Source organism: Saimiri boliviensis, chromosome 2, assembly GCF_048565385.1.
Source record: "Saimiri boliviensis isolate mSaiBol1 chromosome 2, mSaiBol1.pri, whole genome shotgun sequence".
Classification (NCBI taxonomy): Eukaryota; Metazoa; Chordata; class Mammalia; order Primates; family Cebidae; genus Saimiri; species Saimiri boliviensis.
The window spans coordinates 61,535,540-61,546,033 of record NC_133450.1 but is presented as its reverse complement, the minus strand read 5'-3'; the positions used below and the strand labels follow the sequence as shown (position 1 = coordinate 61,546,033).

Here is a 10,494-nt window from a genome sequence, read left to right as displayed (position 1 = left end):
TTGCTCCCTATACACCGATTGAGTGTGCATGCCCTGAAAATTCCCCTTTCCCATTGGCCCCACAAGAGGTGCTGCCCTCTTCCATCTGGGATTTGTAAGTAAGAAACTCCCATTATTTATGTTTGTTGTGCTGCCTGCTCTGTGTCTCACCTGACCAATACACCTGAACCTAACTTCTTTCCTGGCCAGGACTCTCCTAGACTGTGGCTATCTTGGTAGGAATAAACTGAACGTAGGTCAGACAAGAGTCCCACAAGGGTATCTGCCAGAATAAACATAATTCCTGTGCAAGAGACACCTGGTGATGGGTTGAACATCTGGTCATTAGGCCGTCAATGAGAATAAAGAAGTACCCTGTGAAAGCACACTGTAAATATCCGTGACCATCTACCCTGGAGCCCTGTGAGGGCAGCATTGCAACTTGTGCCACTTTCCAGAGGGAGACCTCAAGACCAAATTAGAGGAAAATAAACAATTGTATACTGGAAATTTGCTGAGAGAGTAGATTTTTAAATGAGCACATGCACACACACACAGGGGCAACTATGTGAGATGATGTACATGTTAATTTGCTTCATGGTAGTAACCATTTTACTATATATAAGTAATCAAAACATCGTGTTGTATACCTTAAATATATGGTAAAATAAAGAGATGTTTGAAAGAAATGAAGAAATTCACTATGAGAATGAAAATTACAGGCCAGTTTCTCTCATGAGCATATGTGTTAGTTATTTACTCATCTTTCTCAGCTTTGTATCTGTCCAGTTATGCTATATTTTATACTACTGGGGCTTGAAGTCTGCAAACTGCATTTTCCAGCTTCCATTGCTGGCTGGCTTACTTTTCAATTATGCTAATGGGAATCTGAAGTTCCTGTGTGAAGATCAGAAGTGGATTGAGAGGTTTCCTGCTTTTGACACTAATAGTGTGGGGGTTGTTGTTTGCTGTTATGACAGCAAAGGTAGAGATTCTGAAGTCCTGAAGCTCGGCCCAAGTCAACCTCTTTCCTGTGGTCCCAGTCCCAGTCACCACAGGACCTTTCTGATAGATGCAGAACCAACTGAGATGTTTCTCCAACAGCACGGTAGCAGGTGCTGCTAAAGTGCTCCAGTCCAGGGGGTTTAACAGCTTCTAATCATTAGATGTCAGTCCTTTTTCCTCCTTAGTCCTACAGCACCTGTGCTCCTTTTTCTTCTTAAGCCCTTCCAAAGTCTGTACAACCAATTCCCTATATTAAAATCCCCTTATTAAAAAACGTTGTGATTCAGATTGTTGCATGACCTAATTTGTCCAAAGTCACACAGCAAGGAAGTTTCAGAACCAGATATGAAACCAGGCAGATCGACTGTTATGCAGGGCTTAATAAAATTATTCCCTATATTTAAAGTAAACAACAAGATGATAGGGGATGCTTATATATAGTAAAATGGTTACTATAGTGAAACAAATTAATGTATCCATCATCTCACAAAGTTACTCTTTTTACACACCTGTCTGGATGGCTGCTATTGAAAAGTCAAAAGATAAATGTTGTTGAGGCTGTGGAGAAAAGGAAACATTTGTATATTGTTGATGGGAAGGTAGCTTGGTGCAACCCTTATAGAAAACAGTATGGCAATTTCTAAAGAGATTAAAAACAAAAGTACCATCTGACCCAGGAATCACCCTCTGGTCATATACTTGACAGGAATAAGATCACCACCTTGTAAAGATATACACACTCACATGTTCTTGTGGGGCTTTCACCTCAGTATGTCACTGCCTCCAGGACATGGCTGTAAGGCGACACAAGTGGCTGACCCTTTGGAATAGAGGCCCTCCTTGAAAGAGTTTATTTGAGCTCAATTTTTTAAATAATTAGGGTGGCTTATGTATTAATTTACTTGGATTCAACTGTATAACATCAAGATCTGGGCCGTATTACATTTCTTCTCCCATTCAATACTTCTCTTAACTAAAGAGGATCCTTCCTTCCCCATGTATCTATAACTGTCTATATTTCTCCATTAATATGCAAGACCTTGACATAGACCCATGCATAGATGACAAAGAGATTATATTTTATCCCTTTCCAGTCACCTGCACTAGGAGCCTTCTGTTAGCCTGCTCATCAGTTTTGGCTCACTCAGTCATGGACTCATTATAGTCTCAGGAAACCCTCAGCCCAAAATGACTTTTACTGGATTGTCAGAGCCCAGGATTTATAACATTGTAGTCCATGGACACTGGCATCATTATCACCTGAAGATCTTTTTATCCTTCAGACTTCTGAGTATATACCTCAACCTAGTGAGTCCTAACCTTATGGAATGTGAAAGCCTGCAGTCTTTCTTATCAAACCACCCAGGGAACTTCTGAGCAAATTGAGGTTTGAGAATCACAGAGGGGCATCTTATATCTTTTCAAAAAATTAATTGCATGCAAGTGCAGACTTCCTCCCTTCTCCATTTTACATCTTCCCTCTTTTCTGCTCCATGGTACCTGAAGGAGAAGCCTTAAGGACCTTCTCACTTTTTCTTTATCTGTTGCATTTTGCTGCTACCAGTTCTTGGTGCCTCCTCCTTCCTCTCATAGGAAGAACCACGGCTGTGCAGGAAAGAGCTATTTGCTCCTTGAATGTTTGAAAAGTTTACATGGTACTTATGTGTCTTTCAACTTGGTAATTGTCCAATATGGTTACTGAAGAGGCACTGTGCATACTTTATGCGCTGCTGAATTTCAATTCCACAGACATCATCAGTCATTCCCCCTTCTGGGCTGAGTGTTTGTATCTCTGTCAGTGAGAGTCACCAGACCCTGAATGTGAACATTCACTGAAGAAGGTGTTCTTGTCGGTGTTGGTAGAATGAGTACAGAGAGAATGAGTGCACGTGTGCGGCACTTTGAGCCTCTATCAAACTTGCCTCTCAATCTGTCCCCACTTGTTTCTTTCTTTTTTCTTTTTCTTTTTTTTTTTTTTTTTTTTGCCTGATTTTAAACCCAGCTGCCATAGGCACTACCATTCCCTGTTTATGAGTCAATGTTTTCTTGCAAGCTTCCTCTAACTCTTTTAATATCCATGGTAACCAGGCCACAGCTAGCACAGTGCCACAAAGAGGTCGGCTCATGTGAGCCCTTGGGAGGGCTTGACTTTATCCTTACAATGTGTGTGTGACTGTTTACACAGAAACTGACAGAGCTTGAAAGAAAGAAGTAGGCAAGTTACGATGTGCAGGGCCCTGCTCCTCTGCCACCATTTGGGTTCAATCACTTTACACTTCATCTCTGATTTCAGTTAAAGTCCTTACATGCCTTGCAGGGTTGAGCTGGCTGTTCCCAAATACCTGGCATAAGCCTTTTTCCATTTGTTCAACCACAGTGTGCTTTTGCAGTTTCTCTAGAATTTCTGGGTGGATGGAGGTGGAGTGGGGAATGGTACTGAGGTCTATTTGGGTCAAATTGCATATTCTCTTCCTTTTGGAATATCCCAGTAAGGAGTAATTTAGGAGAAAAATATGGTTAATTTAGCCCAATTCAAAATTATTCCATCACAAAACACTAACATAGGTTCTTATGGAACATAGTCCTGTAGAATTCCCTGGGGGAATTGTCATTTAACTGGCAGACTAACCCTCTTTGCTTGTATTCTTCCTTCTTTGGATCCACTATTGGGCATGGGTACCTCTATTAGAGCACAGGTGGAAAAAAAAAAGGATCAAATGGACTTTGCTGAGAAAGGGCTAACAAGCTTTTTCTGTTGCCTTCTAAAATGAGTATTCCTTCCTCACCTCACCCTGACGTTGTAGGTTATTTCTTATGTTATATGAACTCTTTTCCAATCATTATTCCTTTTGTGTTCTAAAAACATTCTGTCTACTCCAAACACCTGCTGCTTCATGTGCTGCCTGCTTTCTTCTGGGACTTTCCTTATTCATTTTCACATGCTTAGACTGACCCCTCTTCTCCTCTGTTTCTTACACGAAGCCTTTCCTGGCTGACACCTCCCCTTCTCTCTGCTCAATTAACCAATGAATTCATTCAACATATGCCAATTATGTGAAGGACTGGGTTGGGCTCTCAAGATACAGTAATGCTGAAGGCAGACCTGGGCTCTGTTACTATGGAAATGGAATTCTCTAGCTCCTAACCCAACCTAACTTTACTTACATTACCCTTACAGCAAGTGCTTTTACTCATTACCTTGTTTTATAATTTTAATTTTGAAACATTTTCAAATTTACAGAAAAGTTAAATAGTATAAATGACTCACATATATCCTTCTCTCAGAGACTCCATTTTAGCTTCCTTTATAACAGTGGGATATGATGTAAGACAAGACTTTAAATCCAGCTTTAATGTGGCTCAAACTTCAAACCTGAAGCAATTCTTTAGTCTTTTTACTTTCCATGACTTTGAACAGTTATGAAGATTAAAGGCTAATTTGGGTCTGTTTGATGTTTCCTCGTGATAAGACCCAGCATTTTGGCCATGGTCTCACAGAAGTGATGCTGTGTTCTTATTTCATCCTCTCGATGGCACTTGTTTGTCTGCGTGTCTCATTGCTGGAGAAGTTAACACTGATCCCCTAGTTAAGATTATGTCTGCCATTTTTTTTCTGCTGCAAATCTATCTTTCTTTCCCTTTGTAGTGCTAGGTATTTTGTGGAAAGTCATTTCGAGACTGTAAAATCTGCTCACCCCACTTTTATCTACCAGTTTTAGCTTCCATTGATGTTTCTTGCCTGAGTTAATTGTTAGCATAACAGTTTACCAAATGGTGATTTTCTTATTCCATTATTATTTTCCATTCTACAGTCTATAAAGATGTATGTATGTGTATATGTACATATGTATTAATATCAGTGTGTATACTTAGAGGCTTACGTTGATGCCTTATAATCCATTACAATAATTATTTATTTTGATGCTCAAGTTGTCCCAGATTTGACCAGTGACAGCTTCCTGAACCTGATGTACCAAGATGTGCACAGGCACGTCTTCTTTCCTTGTCCCTAGCTACCCTGGAATCAGCCATTTGTCTAAGCTGTCCTGTTTTTGTTTTTTTAAATGGAGAATTGGCATTCAAAAGTCAAGATTTGTGTGCGTGGTGTGCTTTATTGCTATTGAGATGTTGCTGTCCCTGGGCACTTGGTGGTCAGAGCAAGGAAATCTATGTAAGTATATACATACATGCATACACACCTACATAATATATACATATCTGCACACATATATGTATCATACACGTGTATATACACATTTACATCTCTCTATATTTCTATATCTATCTTTCTAGGTATATACTGAAAACCATAAGTTCATCCAGATGAACTTTAATTTGAATCCAACACTGCGGGAGTTGTTTCTCCTTCTCCCTTCTCATATTTGTACCTAATGTTCTCTGAGAGTGAAAAGCCTGGTTATCATTATTCTTGATACTTTTACTTATTTACTCAATTCTCCTATAAGTAATCTCCTGATCTTGCTGGGCTGCTGCCATGCTCTGAGCCCTTCCTTATGTGGGCCCTGGCTGTTCACACTAGGCTGCCTTCCTACCAGGAATAGGGGAGGGAAGGCAACCCCATCACCTGTGTGTGTGTGTGTGTGTGTGTGTGTGTGTGTGTGTGTGTGTGTATGTGTGTGTGTAAAAAAGACTTAAAAAGTAATTCGACAAGGTATAAAATACCTCTCCTGCCTCTTTTTCTTATACTTCTCTATCTATTGAAAAATAAACTTGTCACTTTAAAATAAACCAAATGAACCAGTAAAAATGATGATTTCATTTCAGCAAACATGTTTTATCAGTGTTTGAATTTTGTTTACCTCCTGGGCTTAACACCAAAGGACTTACAATCATTTGCACACATTTGGTTCCTACCCCAGGACTCTAAGCTTCTTGAGGAGAGGGTCTGGCTTCTGTTCTGAAGTCAATGGACACCTTGCACCAGTGCCTGGAGTGGAATGTGTGTCCAATTTGTTCTATTGATGATATTCCTCCTATCAGAACTGACTAGCTGTTTTACAGAATTGATTGAACTTACTCATTATTCCAACATTTCATACAAGTAGCTTCAACCCACAGAAATATCTTACTACATTGTCTTAAGCTTGTGGGAAAAGCAGAGGTCACAAGTTTATTCACTAGAAAATCTTTTACAAGCTGAATAATGTCCTTAAAAAGGAAATAGGAAGAAAAAATGGTATGAATAAAACAAAGGAGGTATTACAGAGATGCTTATTTTATAAAATTAATGGAGATGTTTACTATTCCTAACACTTGAAATACTGTGCAGCAAATAGATTCTGTTTGAAATGGAAATAGTCAGTTGATGGGTAAGGGAGATAAGTACAAAATTTTTACATTGAAAATTATACAATGGAATGATAGGCAATTGTAAAAACTGTTTTACGCTTAGTGATGGATTTTTTAAAGATATAATTTGGCTTGAGAATATGCGTTTCACACTGTTGGCATTGTCTGGTATGTGGCAGTCTTCACGGGGCTTTGAGTGTATGTTTATATTACATGCAAGTTACAGGGGCTTCAAGGCCCTGCTACAGGAATTCCCCTTCCCCAGTAGTTCTCATAACTGTGTCTGTAAATCAGTCATCATTCTCATTGCCATTGCCATCTTCTTCACATGACTTCAGAATGAATGTTCCATGGTCTTTTTTCATTATCATTGGCTATTTTTGCCCCTCTGCTGGCCTAATAAATTAGTTTTTGGACCAACTTAATTTATAGTCTATTTCAGATAGATATAAAAAAGATGACTGACATCTGACAGCACATCAGCCAAGGTTAAAAATGCAATTTTCAGTTCATTAAACTCAACAGAAAAGGTCAATCTTTAATAATTGTATAATGTACTAAGTTACGGTCTTAAGAGACTTCTGCTAAACTTGCTTGTGCCAAAAATGTGCACATTTGAGAAAATATGACCTCATTATGCCTTTAAAACACACACACATACACCCCCCACACAAATCAATTTGAGATTTATTTAAAGAGATCCTCTTAGATATAAGAAGTTTGGTCTAATTAAGGCATATATTAATTTTTTTTTAACTGGCATTAGTGGGAGTGCCTAGAATTGAAGATGGAGGCTGATCTGGCCTGTAGGTTTATAAAATATATATTTATTTCATGGTTTTAATGCTTATGAGAGTAAGCAACACATTCCAATTCCTGCTTACAGGAGTAGGCTTTCACAGAAAATTATACAGTTAAAGTGTCTCTCCAAAATATAACACTGCTTCCCATTCTTCCCCAATTGATCTTTCTCTGATTACTAAAGCAAGTCACATCTTATAATAAACAGTGGGGGCCATTATCCATAGAAGGGGAGAAGTAAGGCTGTTTGTCCTCAGTTTATTTATTTATTTTTTGGCAGAGCTAGCTGAGGTTTTATATTGGACACACACACAAAAGCAATTGAATTGTTTTGTAGCTGGAGGCATGGGCAAGGTGGGGGTGGGGGGGTCCCCAGGGAGTAAAGTCCCCTGTGGGTGGGCTGAGGGCTAGGGCTGTGCCTCAGGTGGGTCTCCTGTTCCCTGTGCTCCCCTGCACACTGGCCTCCTGCTGGGGCTCTGGGGCAGCTGCAGAAAGTAGGCTGGGAGGGGCTGCTGTGGCTGTTCACTTGAGCTGGACATCAGAGGACCTGGACACCAGGTTCCCATCGCGAGTTTCCATCTTCTTCAAAACCACGACCCTGGTGAAGCTAGTGGAGCTGGTGCAGCCTGTGCCAGGGCCAAAGCTAGAGCCCAGGCCGTAGCTGAAGCTGGGGCTTGTGAGGCCCCCATAGGCCAAGCTCAGCCCATTTGCATAGCTGCTGCTGGTCTTCCTATGGATACTCATATTCTGCATCCCAGATGCCAGCTGGCTCTCCTCACCTTCCAGCAGCTTCCCGTAGGTGGCGATCTAGATGTCCAGGGCCAGCTTGGTGTTCACAGCTTCTGGTACTCGAGCAGGTGCCTCGCCAGGTCCTGCTCAACCCATTGCAGGGTGGCCTCCAGCTCAGACAGCTTGGCGTTAGCATCCTAAATGGCCATCTCCCCACACTGCTCCAGGGAAGCCCTCTGGCCTTTGAGGCCCTCAGTCTCAGCCTGGAGGCTGCTGATGTTCCAGTTCATCTTGGAGATCTCAGTCTTGGTACACTGCAGGTCATACCAGTGCTTCCCAGCCAGCACCTGCAGCTCCTTGGACTTGATCTGGTACATGTTCTCAGCCTCAGCCTGGCTGTGGTTGGTGATGTCCTGGTAGGGCACCTTGACTTCAGTGATGATGCTGGCTGTGTCCTGGGAGTGGTTGTTGTCCATGAACAGCACCACACATGTATCTGAGATCTGGGACTGCAGCTCCCAGATTTCCTCTTCATAGACCTGCCTGAGGAAGTTGATCTCTTCAGTCAGCCCTTCCCGGCAAGACTCCAGCTCTACTTTGTTCGTGTAGGCTTCATGCATATCTTTCTTGATGAGGACAGATCCATTCTCCATCTCTGTAAGTTTATTGATCTTGTTCTGGTACTTTTTCCTGAAGTCCCCCACAAGCCCCTGCCTGTTGCCAAGCTCTGCCTTCAACTTCAACTTCTCCTGGCCCAGAGTTTTCAGCTGCCACCGAAGGTGGTTGATGTAGCTCTTGAACACATTGTCCATGTTGCTTTGAGCCATCTTCTGCTGCTGCAAGACATTCCACTTGGTCTCCAGCATCTTGTTCTGCTGCTCTAGGTACCACAACTTGTCGATGAAGGAGGCAAACTTCTTGTTGAGGGTCTTGATCTGCTCCTTCTCCTAGGTGCGCATGGCCTGGATGTTGCTGTCCACCTTTAGGTTAAGGGGCCTTAGCAGACTGGTTGACCATGACAGTGGTGATTGGCCCCACCATAGCCTCTGCCCAGGCCACCCTAGAAGCTGCTGCTTCCCACTTGGGAGAAGCTTGAGGAGCTGATGCGGGCACTGGGCCCACTCAAGAGGAGTGGTTGCTGAAGGCCCCGGGGTCAGAGGTGGACACCTTGTAGGACTTTTGGTTCATCCTGATGGACATAGTGGAGGCAGGAATGGAGTCAAGAGGGCTAAACCAGGTGGAGATTCCAGAAGGAGTGTTTCTTGGCCCAGTTATTTCTTTTAGTGGTCCTAACTTCCCCGCTGATTCCTAACATGCTGAGATACACAGCCTGGGCTGGTGAGCATTTAAAGTTCCTTGTCTGGATTAGGGTGCTAAAAATGTGTGTCTGCTCCAATGTCCAGTGGTTATACATCAGAAATAGGGTGAACAGCAATACTAATTTAGTTGGGAAATTCATGTTCTTTCAGAGTTAAAATATGCAGATGGGAATCTTGGCTCAGCTACTTCCTAGGCAAGTTTCTTTTTATTCACTTATTCTCTCTTTTTTTTTGGACTCTGCCTTCTAGGGAATAGTTTTCTTTTTACTTTTGAGTCACAGGTTCTTGTAAATCAATTGAGGGCAATACTACCATGTAGAATAGTTGTGATCACGTGGGATAATGTCTACAAAGTGCTTCACACAATGTCTGGTATGGAGTAAGCATTCAGAAATGACAGAAATTATTATAATTACAAAATATATTTGTGGAAGAGAACTTTTATTCCACTTTTATTATCTACTCATATCCCATTCTCCAAATGAGACTGCAAAATTTCTAAGTCAAAGAACAGTACAGATTATTACAGTGGAAACAATAAGCTCATATGGGAGGCTGAGGCGGAAGGATTACTTGAGCCAAGGAATTGGAGACTATAGTGTGCTGTGACTGCATCTGTGAATAGCCACTGCCCTGCAGCCTGGGCAGCATAGCAAGACCCATCTCTAACATAAATACATCAATACGTATGTACATGAAAAGAAAAAAAACCTTAAGAAGTTATTGGTGTCAACTAACCATCTTGAGAAAGGACCAGAAAGATAGAAGAATGCAGGCTAATAGTGAGGTGGATTTAGGATATTTACTGCCTGTCTCTTCCACTTACTCTGGATGGCCAGTAGAGCTCTTCCCTTTGAATTTATCACCTCTTCTGGGCCTTCCTGGGATCTTTCTTAGGGGATTCTTTTGGGTTATCATTTTATGGCTTAATTGACCTTCATTATTAAAACAAAATGAAAGCGAAACAACTCTAAACAGAGGCCATCAGTTTGCTGTGCAGAGCATCATGTTTTCACAGTCAACGTACTGATTTGCTTTAAACTTCTTCTTAGTTTGAGTTCTGAGATATCTGACTAACAGAATGAAGCTTGTTAGAGAATGAAATAAACAGAATGACATTTTATAACAGAATGACATTTCATAAAAGAATGAAAACAACCAAAATGATCTTTTCAACAAGCTTTCTCTAATTGCTTTTAGAGAACGTGGCTTCCTCTGCTTACTTGAATATTTAAATAAAGGACAAAACATTTGTAATTGTAATATTAAGAATATACTTGGTTAGAGTGTATAATTTTGGTCAAACTGACACATAATTTCAAACAATGATCAGAGCATATCCTTATGGTTT

At 41.2% G+C, this 10,494-nt stretch overlaps 1 pseudogene; it reads right to left on the bottom strand.

The window, feature by feature from the left end:
• Nucleotides 1–7,617: 7,617 nt before the first annotated feature.
• On the bottom strand, nt 7,618–8,690 carry LOC101044246 (keratin, type II cytoskeletal 8 pseudogene; annotated as a pseudogene).
• Between the last annotated feature and the right edge of the window lie 1,804 nt (nt 8,691–10,494).